This window comes from Sciurus vulgaris, assembly GCF_902686455.1.
Source record: "Sciurus vulgaris genome assembly, chromosome: 8".
Taxonomy (NCBI): domain Eukaryota; kingdom Metazoa; phylum Chordata; class Mammalia; order Rodentia; family Sciuridae; genus Sciurus; species Sciurus vulgaris.
Genome location: NC_136468.1, coordinates 145,181,575 through 145,202,655, shown reverse-complemented (window position 1 = coordinate 145,202,655; position 21,081 = coordinate 145,181,575). Strand labels below are relative to the sequence as shown.

Here is a 21,081-nt window from a genome sequence, read left to right as displayed (position 1 = left end):
TGGCCAGGATCCTGGCCTGGCTGGCACGGGAGGTAGGCCAGGAAAAGAATGGAGTCACGCTGCTCTGGGAGCAGCAGGGGCCACGTCTACACCATCCCATCTCGGGTGCCCCTCTCAGACTTCCCAGGGTCCAGGCAGGACCAGGTGGGCTATCCTCTGAGCCCACCAGCAGGGTGCATTTTAATTCGGTCGTCCACCAGGTGCCACCTGCAGCGCGACATACGCACCCAAGGCCACGTGAAAGTAAACGGTGACTGGATTTAGTCGGTGTCGCTGATTCTCATGTTTTCAGCTCTTGGTTTTATTACCAAGTGGACTGATCTGCTTATTTATTTATAGGGCCATCCAGTATTGATTCATGTGGCTGTGAGGTGCCTGGGCTTGGAGGGAAAGAAAACAAAAAAAGAAGACATAATGTTAGGAGTGTTTTCCTGGCTTTGTGTTTTTAAAAAGACAGAGGTTCCTAGCTACCGACTCCCAGTCCCAGAAGGAGCCTCAACACAGGCTCCCCAGGCAGCCGACCCTCCGCCATCCCAAAGACAGGTATTGAGCTCTCTCAAAGACACCGTCACCTTCTCAGCAGTTCCCTTGTTTGAGCCTCAGTTGCCCTATCTTTAAGATGGGAATAGCCTCTATGGGTCTTTCTGTGTCATTCTGGGGATGGACTGAAATATAATGAAGAAAAAGGGGGTAATGTGACAACTGTCACTTGGGAAGTTTTGAGGGAGTGAAGAGCAGCCTAGGTTTGAATCCTACTTCTGCTTCTAACTAGCTGTGTGACCTTAGGTGAGTTACTTGACCTCTCTGTGTGTAAAATGTGTAATAATTATAGCTGCCTCATAAGGTCATCATTGAGGAAGACAAAGTTAATACTAAAACAGTGCTTAGAATGCTGTCTTGCAGGTTAAAATCTTGGGTAATTATCATTGGCCTCCAGGCCAGGTTGATTTGAGCCCTACTATAGAAGGAAGAGGTTGGCACCTGCCTCTTCCCTAACATGCTTTTCAAGGTTTTTTTACCCAAAAGAAGGTGACTTTCTGCAAGCATAACTTAGGTTACCTTTTAAATAGTAGAAAGAATTGAACAGTAGGTGCAACCGTGTTCAGAAGACCCACAAGCTGACCATGAAATATACATGCAAATCATGCTCAGACAGGCCTGCTTTGAACCTCAGCCTTGCTCCTTAAAGTAGCTGTGTGGTCTCAGGGATATTCCTTAACCTCTCTGAACTTCAGCTTTCCTCCTCTGGCAAATGTAGCTGATGATAAGGATTCAAAGAACTGAGCTGCTCCCAGGCAGCCAGCGCAGAGTACAGAACACAGTTGGTGCTCAATAAATACTGGTGTGGAGGAGTCTCAGTGGAGCTGAAGGGGAAGACAAAGCAGAACGCTTGTTTCCAAAACCCATGTGGCGCGTCGCACAGTCACTGTTTTAATAGCTGGGCAGCTTCAAAGAACTTCGTTAATTTCCTTAAGAGGGCTTTTCATCGTCCCTTTAATGTGCCAAAAAGACTGCATTTGTCTGGAGTTTTATTCCCGAAACCCGGCTTTCTTCATGATCTATCGACTAAGCCATTGCGCCTGCCTGTCTCTTCCCAGGCCCGGGAGGAACTGCCGCCAGGGAAGGAAAGGTGCTAATAACCCGCCTCTTCCCGGCCGGAGCAGGCTGCTTGCACTGGGCTGCTTATGATCCAAATATGATCTTCATTTTAATTTTTTTAATGAGGGCCCATCCTTTATGCCCTTCCCCGGGCTGGAGCTGCGGACTCCCCCGGGGCATCAGTCACCTCCCGGAAGTATTCCCCGGGGCAAACACTGTCCTGAGTCACATAAAGTAGCCCATAAATGCCACCAGGACTGCACATCCCACCGCCATTCCTCCCTCTGCCCCTGATACAGCCTCTGGTTGAAAGGCACCAAGGTCAAGTTCATCCTGGTGTATGCAGAACCTAGGCACCTTCTCATCTCGCATCCTGTACGTGTGCGGCCCGCGCTCGCTCTTGCTCTCTCTTGCTCGCTCTTGCTCGCTCTCTGTGCCGGGGGAGGGTGGAAAGGAAGTGAATTTGCCCTGCTGTGAATCAAGGAGGATCTTTCTGCCTTGATTGCTTAAAGGATAATTTTGATTTCCCCTGCTCAGGGAAACAAAGACAGCCAGAGAAGGTGGCTTAATGGAGACAGCTTGAAATGGCCAAAGTTTGAATATCCTTGCGCACAGAGAAAAGAGCAAGACGAAAGCCCCGCTAATTACAAAAGTTGCTTTATGAAAGATAATTCAAAGCAATAATTTAGCAAACATAATCAAGTCGCACAGATGGGGCTGTTGATGGATGGATTGCAACATGCAATTAGCAGTTCTCGCAGTTACATATCATTAACCCTCCGAGCACAAAAATTATTTTCTCATTATTAGTTGAAAAGGTAAAATTAAGCTGACTAGACAGTAAAGGAACAAACTACAATTAATTACCTTCATTTATTACAGTCATTATTTTAAACTTATTTTTACTTGGAGAGAGAGATGAAAACATCTAAATTAAAAGTTTTGTTATGCTAAATCCGAGGTGAGACTTTTCCACTGAGCATGTGAACCAGCCCTGTCTGGGAGGACCCAGGGCTCTGCCAGGAGGTTTTTCTCTGCCACCTCCTTTCACTGCCAAGGGGAGGTGGCCTCCTTGAAGGAAAACACTTTGGTTGTACTGGAACAGAGACGTTCACCTGGGCCTGAAGGAAACAGCATCTAGGCTGACCTGGCCTCACCCACGGGCAGGCAGCAAAGTGAGGATGAGCCTGGCGTCCGGGTCCCCGCAGTTCTGTGTGACCTTGGCAGTCACCCTGTGCTGCGAGACACTGTTCTCTCACCTGTAAACAGAGCAGCTCCTGGAGTTGCCCCGGAGTCCGTGAGATGCCGTGTCTCATGACGGGAGCCGTGAGCACTCCCAGCCCTGGTATGGGTTGCCCAGGGCCAAGAGTGTCCTCCTGCGCCCTCCTAGGGCCTGCGGGAGCTGGACAAGGCCACCATCTCGGAGCAGAGAGAGGGGAACAAGACCACCCCCAGGAGAGCCTGAGGCCGCAGGCGCCCTGCCATTGTTTACTCGCTTGACGAGCCTTTGCTGGGAGGCAGCGTTCTGGGTCACAGCCCAGCGATCCTGGACCCCTGTGGGCGTTACGCCTGGACCCCTGTGGGCGTTACGGACGCAGGAGTTTGGGTGATACCCACAGGACTTCCCAGAGAAGACGGGGCCCCTTCTCCTTGGCCTGCTGCAGGGCCATGTGTGCAGCACCACCGTGCGGCCCTCAAAGGACATCCCTGGAGCAGAGTCCCTGTGATTGAAACCATGGCCATCGGTCCTGCCCGCAGCCCCTGAGGCCTGGTGCTCCTCCAGAGCTCCGACCTGTTGGCTAGACTCACCTTCACTCTCCAGCCCCACGGTGGGCACAGCGATGTTCCCGCCCTGCGCACAGCTGTGTGTGTGCCTAGACTCCCCCTCCAGACCCAGAGTCGGGCCGCCACCCTCAGGGCCTGGGCCACCCTGACCAGTAGTGCGAGGTGGAAGTGGCACGGTGCCAGGCCGCGCGCCTTGCCTGTGGCAGCTCTGCCCTCTGCCTCTTCAAGCCTGGCCTTCACGTAAGAGCGAGAGGCCAGTCCACGCGCAGAGGCCCTGACCCAATCCCTACTGGAGGGCAGGGACCAGGAGCCATGCTGACACCTGTGCTGTGGAACTGTCACCACCTGGCCATCCGGAGGACAGCCGCACAGCCGAGCCGGGTCCTGCAGAACTGAGGGAACACAGCAGGTTGTTCTGAGCTGCTCTGTTGGGGGTGCTTGGTCACCCGCAGGAGACCAGCAGAGGGCGGCTCTCCCCTCCCACGCCCCCACCTGCACCCCCGCCCCTCCCTCAGCCTTTTGGCAGGTTTTGGCCCCATCGAGAATGTTCTCCAGTGCCAGGTCCCTAGTCCTCTGCGTTGAGAGACTACAGGCTTCTCTCCCCGGCTCCGAGGAACAGTGACGTGCCATCAGGGAGCCATCACTGCTCAGGCCCGGCCTTGCCCCCAGATGCCTGGCTGCCTCCCGGGACCCAGGTGAGGAGCACCAAGGTCCTGCGGCTCTCGGGCCCCGCCTTATGGGGTGGGTGCGTCTCTGAGCTCCCGGAGCCTGAAGGAGCGAGGGCGGAGGACCGGGGCTTGGCGTCTCTCACCTCCGGGGTGGGTTGGGCGAGTGTGACGCCCAGTGGCCAATCTGCCGGCTCCAGCCTGAGTGGATGTGTGTGACCAGCAGATGGCTCGGTCGTTGGCAGATGAGCCGGCCTTGGTCGATCCGTGCTCTGTTGTGCCCGCTGCAGTGGTGGTGACCCTTGGCTGGCCAGAGTCACGGGCTCCAGGGGCACCATGTTGAAGAGGTGAGGTCTCATGACCTGCCCTGGTCTGCGTGTTCCAGACCCTTCCCTGCAGCAGTCTGCCTGGCCCCAATCAGACCTGGCCAGATGGACGGGTGGCCAAACAAGCGAACCCCAGGGTGCTGATGTGCCAACTCCTAATGGGCATCATGGACCCTGGAGCCACCCACTGGTGTCCCTTCCTCAGCAGCCATGCTCGGCACCTAGGGCGGCCACTGCCCTAGAGAAGTGTCCAGAAGAGTTTGGGTTGCAGACCTACCGTGGGCCTCGTGCCTGTTGTTGGTGGTGTCTTTCTGGAGAAGTGCTGCGGTCATCCCTGATGAGGAAGCCGGGGCCCAGGGAGGAGATGACCAGCGTCCATCAGTGCCAAGCCTGAGTCTGTGGCAGGGAGAGAACCGAGCGACGTGAGCATTGGGCCCAGAGGATGGAGAGAGCACTTAGCAGAAGTTCTCTGCCCTCGAGCCCGTCTGCTGCTCCCTCTGCCAGCAGCCTGAGTCTGGCTCCTTCCGTCCCACCTCAGGTGGTGGCACTTACTGCCCCCTTGCCTGGGACGATCTTCCCTGTACCACCTGGTTAACAGAATCAGGAGGCCCTCCCTGACGGCCCCCACCTCCCTCAAGCTCCGATCCCCTGCATATCCAGCAAGCCAGGGTTAAGCCTCTGTCTAAGGTGACGAATACTAGTCGCTGGGGCTTGGGGCCACCCTCAGGTCTTTGGGGCTGTGAGAGACTTCAGAGCAGAGGAGGGACGCGCTCTGACTCAGGTTGGACAGGATCACTCTGGTGGCTGATCAGTGGCATAGGCCCCCTCCCGAGCAACGTCTGGACGGTCCTGGGGCCTCCTGCTCGTCCCTCCCAGACAGCAGTGGGTGGTAAAGTGGGGGCCTAACTAGGACAAGATCCCAGGGCATCTTGTAGCCAGGCCACCTGAGCAGGGAGTGGGAGCATCCTCAAAGCAGGATCACTCCGGCCTGAGGCCCGCAGCCCTGCAGCACACACCCTCATTTGCCTCCTGAGCCCCTTCCCTCTGCCCCTGCCTGTGGCTCTCCCACAGACAGTTGTTCCTCTCCAGCCATCTTCGATGTCATCACCCTCTCACTCCCCAGCTAGTCTCTCTCCAGCATTCACAGCACTGCTGTGACTTTCCTTTGTGAGTGGGGTTCCCACATGAGGTCCTGACCAGCTGGGGGGCTGGGGGAGAAATGGCTCTAACAGCTAACCAGTGCTCCCCTGCCCCCTGGGAGTATGAGGAATAGGCAGGTGTCAGCTCTGGAACCAGGTTGCCTGGGGCTTCCATCCCACCTCGTCTACTTCCTAGCTGTGTGACCCTGGGCAAGTCACTTGACCTCTCTGGGCCTCTGCTTCTTCTGCCTCTAAATGGATGTAGTAATAATGCCCACTTCATGGGGTCAGTGGAAGGGCTCAGCGAGGTGTTGCTTGAAAAGCCCACCCCTTGGAGAGCACTCTGGAGACAGCAGTCGTCCCTCCTAGCAGACGAGGGACTGGCCATACCTCCTTTGTTCCTCCTGTGAGCCTCCTGACGTGGTCCTGCTCCCATCCATTTCCCAGCCCCCAGCCCAATGGTAACTCAGGTGGGGACGCCAACCGGTGACATCTGTTGAGCACTCAGCAATGCTCTCATGCCGCCTCTTCTCAACAGGAGGGGACATACCAGTGTCACCCCTGCCATGGTCATGTAACAGGCAGCGAGGGAAGCCACTTGCCCATGCCCAACAGCTCTTCCCTGGCAGAGCAGAGGGTGGGGGCTGCCAACCTCAGCCTGGAGGGGCACACAGGCTGCTCAGGAACCTGGGGTGCAGGAGGAGCTGAGAACGTGGGTCTGGCTTAGGGTGCCGGGCAGAAGATGGACGGGCCAGCTGCTGCAGGGCTCGAGAGGACCTCGCCCTTGGCCAGGCTGGCGCCCTGCACTGTCTTCGCTGAGCAGGTCCCCAGGGAGGCCCACTGCATGCCGAGGTGGGACTCAGACCCGGCCTGGTCGCGTCGGAGGACAGACGGTGTTGCTCACAAGTCTGCTCACACCCTCTTTTATGGAACCCAGGGCCTCGTGGGCGCTTGGCAAGCGCCATCCCTCTGAACCACATCCCTGCCCCTGTGTCCCCCCTTTGGATGACACACTGGCTTGGATGGTGCGCGTCTCCTGGGCTACCCGTGACCACGTCTTGGCCTCCAGAGCCTGGCTGCCCGCTTGGGGTTAAGTCACGTGGAGCCTAAGCGACCTGAATTTGATACTGAGAACCACCAAAGCGTCACTGGACCTGCCACTCAATATCACAGCCAAATCAAGAGCCAGCAGCCGTCCTCTTGGCTTCAGTATCATATGCCTTATAAAGTAAATTATTAATGCTTTCCCCCCCAGTTAAGCAGTTATTTGCAGTTGTTCCGGGTATTTCTCATTAGAAATAACATCATCTAAAGAACGATATTGATTGATTTTTTTAATCTTGGAATCATGGACGTGAACCACATATTTATATGACATTCCCTTTAACTAGAATTCTCATGCTTTATTTTTATATTATTGATCTTTTTGACACGAATTGCTTTTTGGCCTTGTGCAAGCATTGTAAGCCTTCCGCCTGCAGAGGGATGGCCGGGCGGCGGGGAAGAGGGATCGCTGCAGCCGCGTGGCACTAACATCCCCGCACATTTAACAGCAATTAGTCAGCGCTGACGCCAGGGCAGACTTTCGGTATGAAAATTTACAAGCCTTTTAATGGACTGCATTATGGAAGGCAAGTGGCGGGCGGTGGGGAGATAAGGCCGCGGGTGCACATCCATCCTGCAGCCCGTGGCCCGCTTTTCCCGGCGTGCGCCCCTCTCCTGGTCAGGGCGCGGCTGCCACAGCAGCCTGGCGACTCCAGCAGGGTTGGAGCGGCTGCCCCGCGCCCACGGGCTCATCCATTCAGTGGGTGGTGTTGAGCGCAGGCCGTGTGCCATTCATGGCAAGACAGGGAGCAGAGTCCTGGCACACCTGGCACCGTGGGGTAGCAGGGACACGGCCCAGAGTCCCGCAGACCCGGGTGCACGTGGCAGCCCTGCCCCCAGGCAGGTTCCACGGTGAACCTCCGTTGCCCTGTCTGTGAGGTTGACCCGTCAGTATGTCTCTGTGACTTCGGACACCCTCCCTGTTCTCTCTAGGACAGAATGTTCCAGATCCGCGTTCCCTGCTCCCTGTGGGCCAGGCTCGGGCTGCCTGGCTTCCTCTTCTGCCCACTCTGGTGCCCAGCAACGCAGTCTTGTTGGGAAGTCAGCAGGGTGGCCGGGGGGCCAGGCAGGAACCCGGCTTCTCCCTCTAGCAGCTCCCCAGACACGCACAGCCCTGCTTCCTTCTCACTTCCGTCAAGACCTTCATTCAGCAACGTATATTTGGCACCTGCTGTATACCAGCACGGTGAGTGATCACCTGTGGGTGGCTTTCCTGTCCTCAGGGCGCTCACAACCCCACGGGAGAGACAGACAGACACACACCCAGACAGTGCCAAGGACAGTCGTGGCTATGACTGAGTGTCACGTGGCCAGGGTGTGAGCCTGGGAAAGCCCAAACCGCCCACCCATTCCCTCATTCCGACAGTATTTCTTGAGCTCCTACTATGTGCAGAGCTTTTGCTGGGCACTGAGAGCAGAGAACAAGACAGACATGGCCCTGTCCTGGAGAGATTGGGAGACAGCAAGGGACATGCACACAAGGTATTAGAGAGCAGTGTGGCACAGTGGTTAGGAGCAGGTGTCTGGAGTAAGACTTTCTGGCCACATGGCCAGAGAAGAGCCCAAACCAGGTCACTCCACTCCAGCCTCAGTCTCCCGTGCTGTAAAGTGGGTTCTCGTGTCATGTGTCTTACCATCAGGGGCATGAGCGTGGACAGCATTGTGACTGCTCAGCTAAAGAGGCTCACGCTGCTGGGGCCCCGCTCTCAGGCCCGAGCGGCCGATGGTCTTGGCCAGGTGTGAGGCTCAGGCGTCAGGAGCTTTCAGACTTCTGCGGGTGATTCTAATGTTGGGGAACTTTCGCCCAAAACCCATCCAGCAGGGGAGACAGGTGGAGGGAACAGCCCTGGCCTGCAGCATGTGTCCGTTTCCATGGTGCAGACACCCCCACGTTGGCCAGTTCCAACGTGATGTCACTGCCCTGCATTCGGGAATGACGTGCAGTCCACCTGGTAGTGTGTTCCCCACAGACGCAGGCACAGGTGACCTCACAGAGGTGAGTCGAAGGTAGTCTGACAGCCAGGGAGTGACAGGTCTTCCATGTGTGTTACCTCGTCCTTTCCTCTCCTCTTTCAACTTTTTTTATTGTGGGAAAATGCACCTGACTGTTTACCACCTGCTCCGCATGTGAGCGTACAGATCTGTAGCATTAAACACATTCACATTGCTGTGCCACCGCCACCTGCCTCGTCGCCAGGGCCCTCTGCACCTTGCAGACCTGGAACTCTGAGCGCATTCAGCACTGGTGCCCCGTCCCCCTCCCTGGCCCCGGCCGCCCCCATCCCACTTCAGTCGCTATGACTCTGCCCCACTGGGTGCCTCACGTTATTACTCTTCTTTATTTACATATTTATCTTCTGCAGTGATGGGGATTAAGCCCAGGACTTAGCAGATGCTAGGCCAGCGCTCCGCCACTGAGCTCCACCCAGTCCTGGGCATTTATTTTGATACAGGGTCTCACTCAGTTGGCTGGCCTCAAACCTGTGAGCCTCCTGCCTCAGCTCTCAGGTAGCTGGGATTACAGGCTTGGGCCACCGCACCCAGCTGTTGCACCTTTATGTGTAATATCATTTGTTTAATTTTCAGTTTAATAGGATTTAATTTTTAGTAAATAGCTGTTTTATAACCAGCTTATAAAATCTATGAGAATTTGAAAATCAGTTTTGGCAGACCACTACATGTCAGCCCCTAGCACACCTGTCACCAGGTGAGAACAGATGCAGATGGCAGACCTTAGGTCAGAGGTCAGCAGGCGAGGCCCACGGGCCAAAGTCTGTTTTATTTGTAATAATTATTTTTTTTATTTATTTTTGTGTGGTGCTGAGGATTGAACCCAGTGATTCACAGTGTTAGGCACGCACTCTGCCACTGAGCTACAGCCCCAGCCCCCAAAGTCTGTGTTTATAAATAAAGTTTTATTGGAAAGCAGCCACACCCAGCTGCGTACACATCTTCCAGGCTCTTTCCCCACCACATTGGAGTCGATTTTTACAGCAGGACTTGTGTGGCCCCAAAGCTGAGAGGCTTTATGATCCGGCCTCTTATCGGAAACATCTGCTGGCCCTGCTTTTAGCTGTGCTCCAGGGGTGCGAGAGATTCAGTCGTCTTCTCCATCCCTCCATCCGTCCATCCATCCATCTGCTCAGCAGATGTGTGCAGACACCGTTGCAGGCTCAGGAACCCAGGAGACAGCCCCTCCCAGAGCTGGCCACCTCCTAGCTCACACGGCAAGGAAACAGCCACCCACTGCCACAGAGCTGCTCCAGGGAACCCCGTGGGGCAGTCAGGGAGGGCCTCCTGGAGGAAGCGACCTGAAGCAAGTAGGGACAGCATAGCCACAGGCAAGGCAGAACCGCCTGCTGAGGCCAGGGGGCTCACAGGCCCACAAGCCCAGGGCCCCTCCCTGCACCCCAGCTTCCGGTATCCCCAGATCCACTCTGCCAAACACAGCAGCACTTTGGGCCAGGCTCCCCCACCTGAGGGCCCCCAGGGCCTCCCCACCCTCAGAGGCCATCCCACGCCTGTCCGTCCCGCTCCTGCCCTGGAACCCACACTGCAGCACACTTATTCCCTGAGGTTAAAAACTCCTGCCCTGTCATAAAATCATCCTCGGCACAGGCACAAAATACTAACACGCTTATAAGATTTACAAAAGCCAAGGGTAGCGGAGACCAGTAGAGATCAGGAGCAGCTGAATCCTGCATCCCAGAACCCAGCAGAGGTGCCGCCAAGCCCCCAGTGTGAACACCTGCGCGTCACACTTGGGACTGGTAATCTGACAGCTGGGGTGTTGCAGAATATTCTAGATAATACTAGATTGAGGAGACTATGTTTCTCTTACAAAGGGGAAACAGACAGAGAGAGGTTGAGACCCCAGGTTTCCATAGCTGAGAGGAGGGAGCTGAGTTCTGAACGGTGTGTCTGAACGCATCAGCCTGGGCCTAGTTCCAAAGGTGTGGTCTAGCGCAGCGAGCCCACCAGGGGAAGGAAAACCAGGGTTGGGTGAGCCTGGAACCTTCTCCGCTGCACTGTGTCCCCCACCCCCGGGACAAACACCTCACGAGCTGTTGGATAAAACGTTGGGTGGACAGGGGTGGCACTTTAGGGGCTCGCCAGGTCCAGGGGCAGCAATGCAGAGCAGGGATGTGCTTCGACAACTCAGCAGATGTCGCAGTGCCTGCTGTGTGTCCAGTTCTGTGCCAAGCCAGCCAGGGAGAGAGACAAGCCCTGTTCGGCAAGGAGGCTGAGCCACCATTGGGAGCCCAGTCAAGATCCACTAGGAAAAACAGATATGCAGTGGAAGCAAGCTGTCCTGGGTATGCCAAGGAGAGAGCGGTCGATTTTAGGCAGGCAATCCAGGAGGACTTCCTAGTAAAGGCAAGGTCCTAGTTGAGATCAGGGAGATATGGGTGGAATGGAGTCTGAGGTCTGGGTGAGGCTGGAAGAGCTCAGGCAGACCTGGATTGAAGCCCCAGTTTGATCCCTGGATGGATGATCTTGGCCAAGTCCCATCCAAGCCTCGGTTTCCTCGTCAGTGAAGAGATACCCAGGTTAGGGTAATCTCGAGGACAAAATGAGAACAGTGCAGGTGCCGCGCTGGGCACCCAGAAGCTTAAAATGAGTCGCTCGCTGTTCCTGCGGCTGCCCTGGGGGGGGGGGGGCTGAGGCCAGGTGAGGTAACAGCTTGGGTCCTGAGCAGGAAGGCGGGCAGCAGAGTGTGATGGGTTGGTGCCGGAGGAGCTGGCTTCGGGAGAGCTTGGGGTCCAGCTGGAGCCCTCTAGGAACCCAGGGGGCCTGGCTGCACCCCGGCTCTGCCTTACTGGCAGCTGGACCTCAAACACGTCCCCTCCATTCCCTGAGTCTCAAGGTCCCCATCTGGAAAATAGGGGTAATACTCGTCCCTCTGTGAGAGGGCTGTTGTCGGGGGCTCTGAGATTATGCCCGGCACAGTAAGTGCCCAGTCACGAGCTGGTCCTGCTTACCAGCAGCTGTGCAAACGCTGGCTACCGGGAGGGCTGGTGCTGGGTGGCAGGCTTCTCTGGCACCTGCAGGTAGGATGGTGACCTTGATGGTCACTGTGGCCAGAGGTGCACCAGTGCACACAGGCTTGCTTGTGAGCTCCACAAGAATTATCTGTCATTGTCACGCCCCCAGGATGACCATGTGTTTTGCAGAGGTGAGCGAGCCAAGGCTCAAAGGGCGGGCAGCTAGGAGGCGGGGTGAGTCGAGAGGCCTCAGCTTACACAGAGGCAGATCCGCCTGCCAGGTGGGCAGTTTGGCTTGGGCCTCACAGAGGCCTCGGGACTAGAACCACTGCCACAACCTGACTGGCACTGGTTTAAGAGAAAGACCCAAGAGTCTGTTTTGAGTTGTGAACATGGTGTGTCACCTGAGTGCCACCTCAGAAACCGCAGCTTCCAGTTGCTTGATGGTCCCGTGCTTTGGTATCCTTTTCTATCACAACTGCCAAAAATGACTGTCTAAGTCCCAGGGCCGCCTTAATGCAGCAAAAGCTCCCCAGCATCCAGGCTGAGAAAGGGTCATTGTGTTGTCCCTCATCACCTGCCAGCGTGACCCTGCATCCTGGACAGAGCTGTGGTGCCAGGCTTCTGAGCCTTTGCAACTCTGTTTCCTTGCCTCAGAATGCTGTGCCTCCCCTGAGGCTCCTGGCACATCCCCATGTGTCCTCAAGGCTCCTCCCAGACGTGGCCTCGGCTATGAGACTTTGCGACCCGTTCCTCACCTTAGCCTCCTGAATTACAGGCCTTTCTGCCCTCCCGAGCCATGCTCAGGGCACGGGCAGCGTGGGCTGGGGACATCCTGCCTCTCTTGAAAACAGCTCCGGCGCCACAGAATCCAGCCCCTCTGGAAAGCAATTCAGATTAATTTGCCCAGCGCCCTTGCCAGCAGCCCCCGGAGCTCTCCAAGGCTGACAGCACTCAGATGCTGCTCTGATTGACACCCTCCAGGAACATGAAGCACTGCGTGGAATGTAGTCCAGACCCCTGAGTGCCCCTCCAATGCCTTCTGCTGTTCAACCTGCCCTGCCCACGCCCTTCCCTACTTTCACCCTTTCTTGGAAGCTTTCTCCCCGACACCTGCACCTCAGGGCGTTTGCACCTGCTCTTTCTTCTGCTGATCTCCACTTCCCACTAAATGCAGGCCTCTCAGCCTCTTCCCCAACCTCTCTGCCAGCTGGCCTCTACCCACCAGACGCCAGCGGCACCCTCCCTCAAGACAGCAAATAGTGTCTCCAGGCCTTGGTAGACATGACCCAGGGGGTGGAATTGTCTGGAACCAGTGACCTAACACCTACACACCCTGAGCTCTGGTCAAATGTTGTTTCTCATGGAAGGCCTTCATGACCTCCCAAAGCCAATCAGCCCTCCCTGGTACGCCACTCCGTGGACCCTTCTCCGTGCTCAGCACAGTTTGCGGTTATTTAGCTGTTTGCCTAATTATTCAAATAGTGCTCACCCCCACACACACACACCACCTTCACAAAGGAAGGACGGTGCACTTTGTAGACTGTTGTATTCCCCAGGTCCACGTGGTGCCTGACACAATAGGTGCTGAATAAATATTTATTAAATGAATATTGACACATCATAACGTTGGCAAACACTGCTCTGGCTATTCCTGGGCTCCAGCAGCTTCCGGTGCTTTGTGGATACCAAGTCATCATTCCCCATGACCAGCCTAAAAGGTTATAGTGTTAGTGTTGACATTGTACAGACAAGAGGAAGAGGCCCAGAGAGGTTAGGTAACTTGCCCAAGGTCACACAGATGTTTCTAAGTGGCCAAGACAAGATTTGAACCCAGGTAGTCTGGCACCAGAATCTTGGCCCTTAGTTATTAAGTACCTACTGTGTGCCAAGCCTGGGGATACAGCAGGAACAAGTACTGGACCCTGGGTTTTACATATGTATACGTGCATACGTATAGTACACGTACACGCATATGCAAACCCCGTTCAGGTCAGAGAAGTGGTCACAGGAGCACAGATAGTCACATCATGAGAAGGTCACATGGCTGGCTGAGGCAGAATGCCTCTCTTTATTCTAGGCCTGCCCTGCTTCCTGCTACACCCTGTGTCCACAGGGTAGGGACACTTTGACAGTTTAACCAGTCAATTATAATAATATTTTTCTCTCCAAATGTTTAAAAGAAAAAAAAAGTTGGCTTGCTAAGGTATAATCATGGCTCAGAGGCCAGCCTGACATTAGTTATTAATTAGGCCATTATGCATTCCACAGTGATAATTGCTTTGCTGCGGAGTCACCAAGCATGAAACGGACCCCGCGCAGGAGTGTAATCTATCAATCTGAGAAGCTGCAGGCCGGTCGCCTTCTCTCACCTTGAGCCGGGTGGACGCCTTAGTGGGAAACAAAACGAAATTAATGATACGTCGCTAGGCAGTCGCAAGCCCATCCCTCCCTAGTCCCAGCCCTGGGAGGACTTCCTGCTTGGCCACAGGGACAGCGTTTAAGTAGTGTATCCGCGGAAGTGGCCGTTGCTCTGGTCCACCTGGTTGGGAGGCTTTTCATCGCCCTCCCGCTCCTCCACCTGGTCACGCAGGGAGAAGCTCTTCCTCTTCATCTCTGTGCTGCCTGCTGCTTGGGCAGTGGGCAGGCCTGGAGCGGCTGCTGCGAGGCAGCCCAGGCCCAGGGGCAGCTGCAGCCTCCACCAGGGTTCCATCCCTGTCCTTGGTGGACCTGGGGAGACCCTGACGCACATCCTGGGGGCTTCTGAGTGGGAGGCATGAGTAGCAAGGGCAGCTGGAGGTCGATCTTACCAGAAAACTCGGGCGCAGGAAATAAAGATGCACCCTGTGAGCTCCCAGAGAACCCCTGGGCACATCAGCCGCGACCTCTGTTGCTGGGCTGGCTCCTCAGCAGCCCTGAGAGGGAAGCGCTGGTGTTGGGCCATTGCACGGAGGACACACAGGCAAGGGAGGTGACATGTTCCACAGTGAGAGCAGCTGGGGTTTGGACCCAAGTTCACACTACAGCTCTTTCCTCTGACTCCAGCCTGACAGCTGCAGAAGCACAGCTGGGCTTCCAACAGGCCTGACGAGCAACCAAGAGAAGAGTCCAGAACCCGGTAGGCAAGGTCCCTCGTGCAGCCTCCCTAGGCTCAAGGAAGGTGCGGCCAAGAAGGCCGCCTCAGTTTCCGGTCCACCCCACAGTCACTCGCTGTACCGACCCAGGAGCACCTAAATCGACCAGTTCCAGTTCAAACTGGAGAAAGTGAACATCCTGCTCAGTGGAGAGCACGGTGGCCCCGTGCAGGCAGCGGCGTCAGGAAGGTTCCTGGCCCGAGCATGCGGCTGGGGCTGCTCCCAGGGCAGGAGGGAGGATCACAGGTGCAGCCCGCCCTCGGCTCCGTCAGCCTCACATCGATTTCGTCTGCCTGGCATAGAAGCTTCTCTAAAATTGGATGCAGATGCAGATGCGCGCAGACAGAGTCCATTCTCCCCACGGCCGGTCCCGCCCCCAGCCCTCGTGGCTTCACTCCCCGGGCTCACCTGCTCGCTTCCTGAAGGCATTTGGCATCTGGCTCCCTGGAGGAGCGTTTGAGTGATTCTCAGCAAACGGAGATGGTAGACAGGTGTCTGTTTCAGGGTCTAGAAAGCTCCAGAAGTGTGCAGGCATCAGCCAGGCCTACGTTAAGGTCAGGAGGAGCCCAGTAGGACCGGGTATGACTCGGGCAGAGCACACACTTGGCATGCACAAGCCCAGGGCCACACAAACAAAAACGGGAGGAGGTGGGGGGGTGTTGTGTCTGGTTCTGCCAGTGGAGCGGTTTCTCATGCCTTCTCGTTTCATCCTGTTTTAGTCAGCTTCCCTCACTGGGTCCAAAGTAGCTGGCAAGAACAATTTTGAGGGAGAAAAGTTTAATTTGGCACACAGTTTTAGAGATTCAGTCCATGGTCAGCCAACTGCATGGCTGTGGACCCAGGTGAAGCCAAACATCATGTTGGAAGGGTATGGAGGAAGGAAGCAGCTCAGGACATGGAGAGAGCTCTCTGCTCACCAGGGACAAAATTTACGCCCCAAAGTCACACCTCCAGTAATCTACGTCCTCCAGCCACACCCACCTGCCTGCAGTCACCACCCGGCTAGCCGCACCAGTGGATTAATCCACCGTTCAGTTACAGCGCTCACAGTCCAGTCATTCCACCTCTGAACATGTTCGTATCATCTCATTCAGGAACTTTTGGGGCACATCACATATCTAGAGCATAACAGACCCTTCCACATGGTTTGCTTGCTCCAAGACTTCACACACGCACACACACACACACACACACACACTGTGAAAGAGGAGTGCAAACCACTCCAATGGCTCCAAACAAGATGTCAGCCAAGGCCGGATGAAGACTTCCCACATTGGCCCAGCCCCATGGGTCATCCAGTCCTGTTCTTGTCTCTGACTAGGGGGACTTTAGGAGCAGAGACACTGGTCACCAGAACTTGGACTGGTCAGCTTCCCTGGACCACCCCTTCCTGTTGAGTTCTACCCTGAAATGTTTCCGGCACTTCAGGGAACTCAACCTCAGGCTGCGCGACCCTCAGGAAGTGCATCTTGTGAGCCAGCGCCCTGCAGAGGGAGGGAGAGAGGGCTCGCACATCTCTGCCCTGAGTTCCCTCTTCCACGCTGCACTGCACTGCACGGCGGGGTGATGTTTTGAGCAGTCGTGAGGAGACCACGTTTTCCGTTTGTGCTTCTTTGCTTGCAGGACGCAGGTACAGTCATCCGTCATTTCAGTAGGTGCTAATGGGCTTGTGCCACGTGCCAGATGCTGTTCTAGGCAGTGAACAAAATGCTCTGGCAGGGCGCCACAGGTGGGTTACAGTGGCGCCACAGGTGGGTTACAGCATCTCCCGCTGTTGGCTGAGGACCCACTCAGTTTGACACAGGGCCAGCCTCCCTTCACTCATCATCGCATTTAACTTGGCCTAATCATCACTGTTCTTAATCCCATTTCACAGAAAAGGACACTGAGAAAGACTGAGTGACTTCCCTTAAGCTCACAGGAAATCGTGGTGGAGCTGAGCCCAGGGAATAACCTTGAGCAGAGATTGACAGATGATAGCCCCTGGGCCAATTCCATAGCCCGCTGCCTATGGAACAGCCATATCCACTCATTGTCTCCTGCTGTTTAATGCTGCCAAGACAGAGTCGAGCCGTTGTGCAGAGACCATTGGTCTGGAAGGCTGAAAATATTTACTCTCTGGCCCTTCACATAAATGTTGCCAGTCCTTGCTCCAGATCAGATGTGCATATTGTGAATGGTCAAATGTGACTCAGCCAGGCGCCACGGTACACAGTTGTAATCCCAGCAGCTCGGGAGGCTGAGGCAGGAGGATCAAAGCCAGCCTCAGCAAAGCAAGGCCCTAAGCAACCCAGTGAGACCCTTCTCTAAATAAAATACAAAATAGGACTGGAGATGGGCTCAGTGGTCAAGTTCCCCTGAGTTCAATCCCGGGTACCCCCCAAAAAAAATTTGACTCAGATCATGTGTCTCTTCCTATGCTCTTCCTTTCTTCCCTCCTTTTCTTCCTTCCTTTCTTTATTATGGAAAAATCCAAACACATTTCCAGCACTGGCCACGCATGTCCACTTCCTCATACCTCTGCGTTGTCACACAGCAAATCCAGGTCAGTGTGTGATCTCCCTTGCAAATACCTCACTTAGTGTCTGTCTCTTTAAAAATTGCAAAGTAGGGAATCTCTTTTGAAACATGACCACAGTGTAAGTCTCTTGCCCCAGTTTTAACAGTGATTTTTTAATATCAAACACCCAGGCGCTATTTCAGTGCCCCTGACTGGCTCCTCATTGTTTTGGAAGTTTTGTGTTCATACCAGGACCAGGCAAGGTCCTCCCATGGTGGTTGGTTGATTTGTCTCTTAAGTATGGTGACCAACTGTCTCAGTTCGACCCTGGACCAAGGGGACTCTTGGGACTCAAAAATGCCCATGCTGAGACCGGGAAGGTCCCAGGTAAACGGGGACAAGTAGACCATTGCCTTCTAATCTGTAAGCCGCAAGTGTATTCAGGCACTGTTGGCGTCTGTGAAAGTAACCGGCGTCCTTCCCCTAGCACAGCTGATGGGACCAGAACTGACACTGGTCTCAAGCTGAGCAAGGTCATCCGTCGTGCCAGGCAACCTTAAACTGGTGGGCTTTGATTCCTCAGGGTTGTGAGCTTGAGGGCTTGCTGTTGTTCTCTTATTTGTACGTGACAGCAGAGCTTGTTGACATATCATACGTACATGGAGTGTAGCTCCCATTCTTGTGGCGGGTGTGTCGGGTTGCCCTGGTCGCGTATTCACGGGTGAACATAAGCTCAAGGGATTGTCTGGTGGAACCTTCCACTAGGGCCTGTGAGGAGGAAGGGAGCCAGCCTAGAGAGGGGGCAAGGGAGGGTCTCGCGCCGGTGGCAGAAGTGCCCACCGTGGTCCTGGGCAGTTCTCCTGGGAGCTTGTCCCACCCTCCAGAAAGCCCTGCTGGGCTTGGTCCAGCTTCTTGCTGAGTTGCAGGCGAGTGCAGGGCTCATGAGCAGAGGGTCAGCTCCTTACGCCACCCCAGCTGTGGGGCTCAGGCCAGTCACCTCACCTTGCACTGAGTGTTGCTGGTGGCGTCCCCCAGGTACTGTCAGTCTTGTTCCTCAGTCCCCTGCGTTTGCTGTGCGTGGGCCGTTGGATCGAGGGGCATGGTCAGATTCAAATTCGATGCTTTTAGCAAATCTCTCTTCAGCTGGCACTGGGTGGTCCATCTGGAGGTGTCCAGTGTGCCACCCAGTCAATTCCAAGACAGGGGAGGGGTCAGCTGGGGACCTGCCTGATGAAGGACAGGCTGGGCTTGGCCACCTGGGGAGAGCCAAGCCCCCTTCCCCAGCATGTCAGGAAGCCTCAGCCCCTGTCCTCTGATAGTTGACATTCCTCATTAATAATGGAAGCGGAAACCGGGAAACTTCAAAGCTGTGCGAGGTAATTAGCTCACTCGCCGACTCTGCTCACCCTTGATTGTTTCCATGTTTCCCTCCAACTGTTCGCCTCTCTGCTGCTGGCTGCCATCCGGGCCTCTCAGCTGGGAGCAGTAAGGGTCACTGTGGGTCTTTAAGAAGCAGCAAAAACTGGGGTCTGTCCCCCAGGCCCCCTCCTTGCTACCCAGGTGTGCAACCCACAGAGCTCAGTCCCAGTGGGCACGGCGGCATTTTGGGCTGCAACCCAAGGCAGATGGGCCCAGTGTTCTCCTCTTTAAGTCTCGTTTCCAAATCTTGCTGTACAGGACAGCAGGAGGCAAGAAGGGGGCGAAAGGTCCTTTTTTAAAATATTTTTTTAGCTGTAGATGGCCATAATACCTTCACTTTATTTACTTATTTTTATGTAGTGTTGAGGATCGAACCCAGTGCCTCACACATGCGCTGCGAGTGCTCTGCCACTGAGCCCCAGCCCAGTCCAGCACAGGGCCTTCTTTTAAACTAAAGGTGTCCGTACTCCTGGCAGGGGTAAGGAAGATGGGGAGCGATTGGATTTGTGTCCTGGCCAGGGGCAGAGGGAAGAGTCCAGGTGGAGGAAGGGATCCAGGTCTACTGCATCCAAGCCCCTTCTGTTTTTGTCTGGGTATCTGGGGGTGTTCCCAAAAGAGGGGGGCTAGGGTGAGGCTTTATCCCTAAAGCAGGGGCACACCCCCAGATCATCACAGGAGCCTGGCACAGTGCACAGGGAGACCACAGGAGGACCTCGTGTGCCACCCACAGGAGTGGCCGCTGCCCAGCAAGGCTGAATACAGTCTGCACATGGTGGGGACCAGGAGCACAAAGTTCAGAGCCAGGCTGCCTGTTTCCAGATCCTTCCTCTGCCCACTTCCCCTGCTGTGTGATCATGAGCTAGTCTCTTGGCCTCTGTGCCGTGGTGTCCTGTCTGGGAAGTCAAGTGGATAGCTGGTGTGTTGGAACGGCTCCTACAGTGAAATCCACTGTCAGTGACCTTGGTGGCTTGAAATCTGCCCTGACAGGAAGTTGGCTCCTGACAGGAGATTGGCGTTTCACGGAACAGCCTTGTGAGGACTGCTCGCTTCCTGTGCGGAAAGCACTCAGATCGGCACTTGCTGGCTGCGTTGCTGCTTTGTCAGTGGAGCTCTGTGTCGTGCGCCCGCGGGGCCACATCTTCCAATTTTCCCAGGAAATCTGGGGATCTTGGTTCCGTGTGTGTATACAGTCTCCTAAATCTCTACATACTGCTTAGTAACAAACTTGTTCTAACCCTGAGCAAAACGCCCGCCTGTGGGGCTTTGGACGTGAACCCTGCACTCCCAGCCTTGCCCGGGGGCCTCACTCCAAGGTCATCTGGTCAGGAGGGCTTTTCTGCACTCCGCCTTTGCATGAGCCCACTGTCCTTCTGCTGGTCAGCAGCGGTCGAAGCCACCCCACCAAGCCCTCCTCCGCAGGCCCTGCAAGCCTGCTCCTCCTAAGGTGCCGTCACCTCCTGCTGCCCCCAGCCTTCCTTCCTGGCTCCAGGACTGGGCTGGGCCTGAGTCCCGTCAGTGCTGGCTGCACGCATGGCGTCTGCCCAGCCTCACCTGCTGGCCTGCTGCAGGCCCCTTCTTAATAACCAGCATTCTCAGATGAGGACCTGGCACAGAGCAGGCACCAGCCCGCCCATGGCCACACAGCCCAACTCTGGAGCCCCTATCGGTGTACCGAGTCCACAGTGAGGTCGCCGCTGGGCCCAGTGTGCCTGCCTGTCTGCACCAGCTGAGGCTTCCACAGGGCTGTCTCCAGCCACACTCTGCAGGGACCTCTGGAAAGGACGCTGCTATATTTAAAAGCCTGGGTGGGGTGGCACTCATTTGGCATTTGGGTGGCCGCCTCTCTTTAAAGGGCACACACATTCTTTTAGCTTTGCTCTTCTGGGCTGGCATTTTGGAGAACTTGCCAAAAATCACTCGGAGAGGAGAGACTCCTGCCGCCTGGGACCCCTGCCGGCCTCCCAGGGACAAGGCCATCAAGGCTGAAGGCTGAGAGAGCTCAGGGAAGCCCAAGCGCTTGCTGGGTCGGGGTCACCAAGCCAACAGGGCAGCAGGTTAACAGCCTGGCCTGCAGACTTGGACAGCCGTGAGTCCCAGACCGGGTGGTTCTCGGCCTTGCTGACACTCCTGCCCACACTCTGGCCAGTTGGTGCCAGCCCTCGGGTTCCAGCAGTTTCCATCTCTCAGATGCCCCATGGATGGTGCCGACTTTTGCCACTCTCTAGTAACCCTCAGACTCAAAATTCTAGGAACTGTCTTGGATCTGACTGACCTCACCCCTTATTTAGTAGTGGACAAGGTGAATCTTTTCACATGCATCTGGCCTTTGGTGTCCCTGCTCTCCAGGCAGGGAAACTGAGGCATGGGAGGTCAAGGAAAGATACTACTTCAAACATCTGTCACCCAACACATGGTCAGTAGTGGT

The 21,081-nt window shown here is 55.5% G+C and overlaps 1 protein-coding gene across 14 annotated transcripts in view; it reads left to right on the top strand.

Annotated features, from left to right (window-relative positions):
* The window catches only part of CUX2 (cut like homeobox 2), a 232,590-nt gene that overhangs the window by 146,119 nt on the left and 65,390 nt on the right, over positions 1-21,081 (top strand). The window lies entirely within an intron of this gene.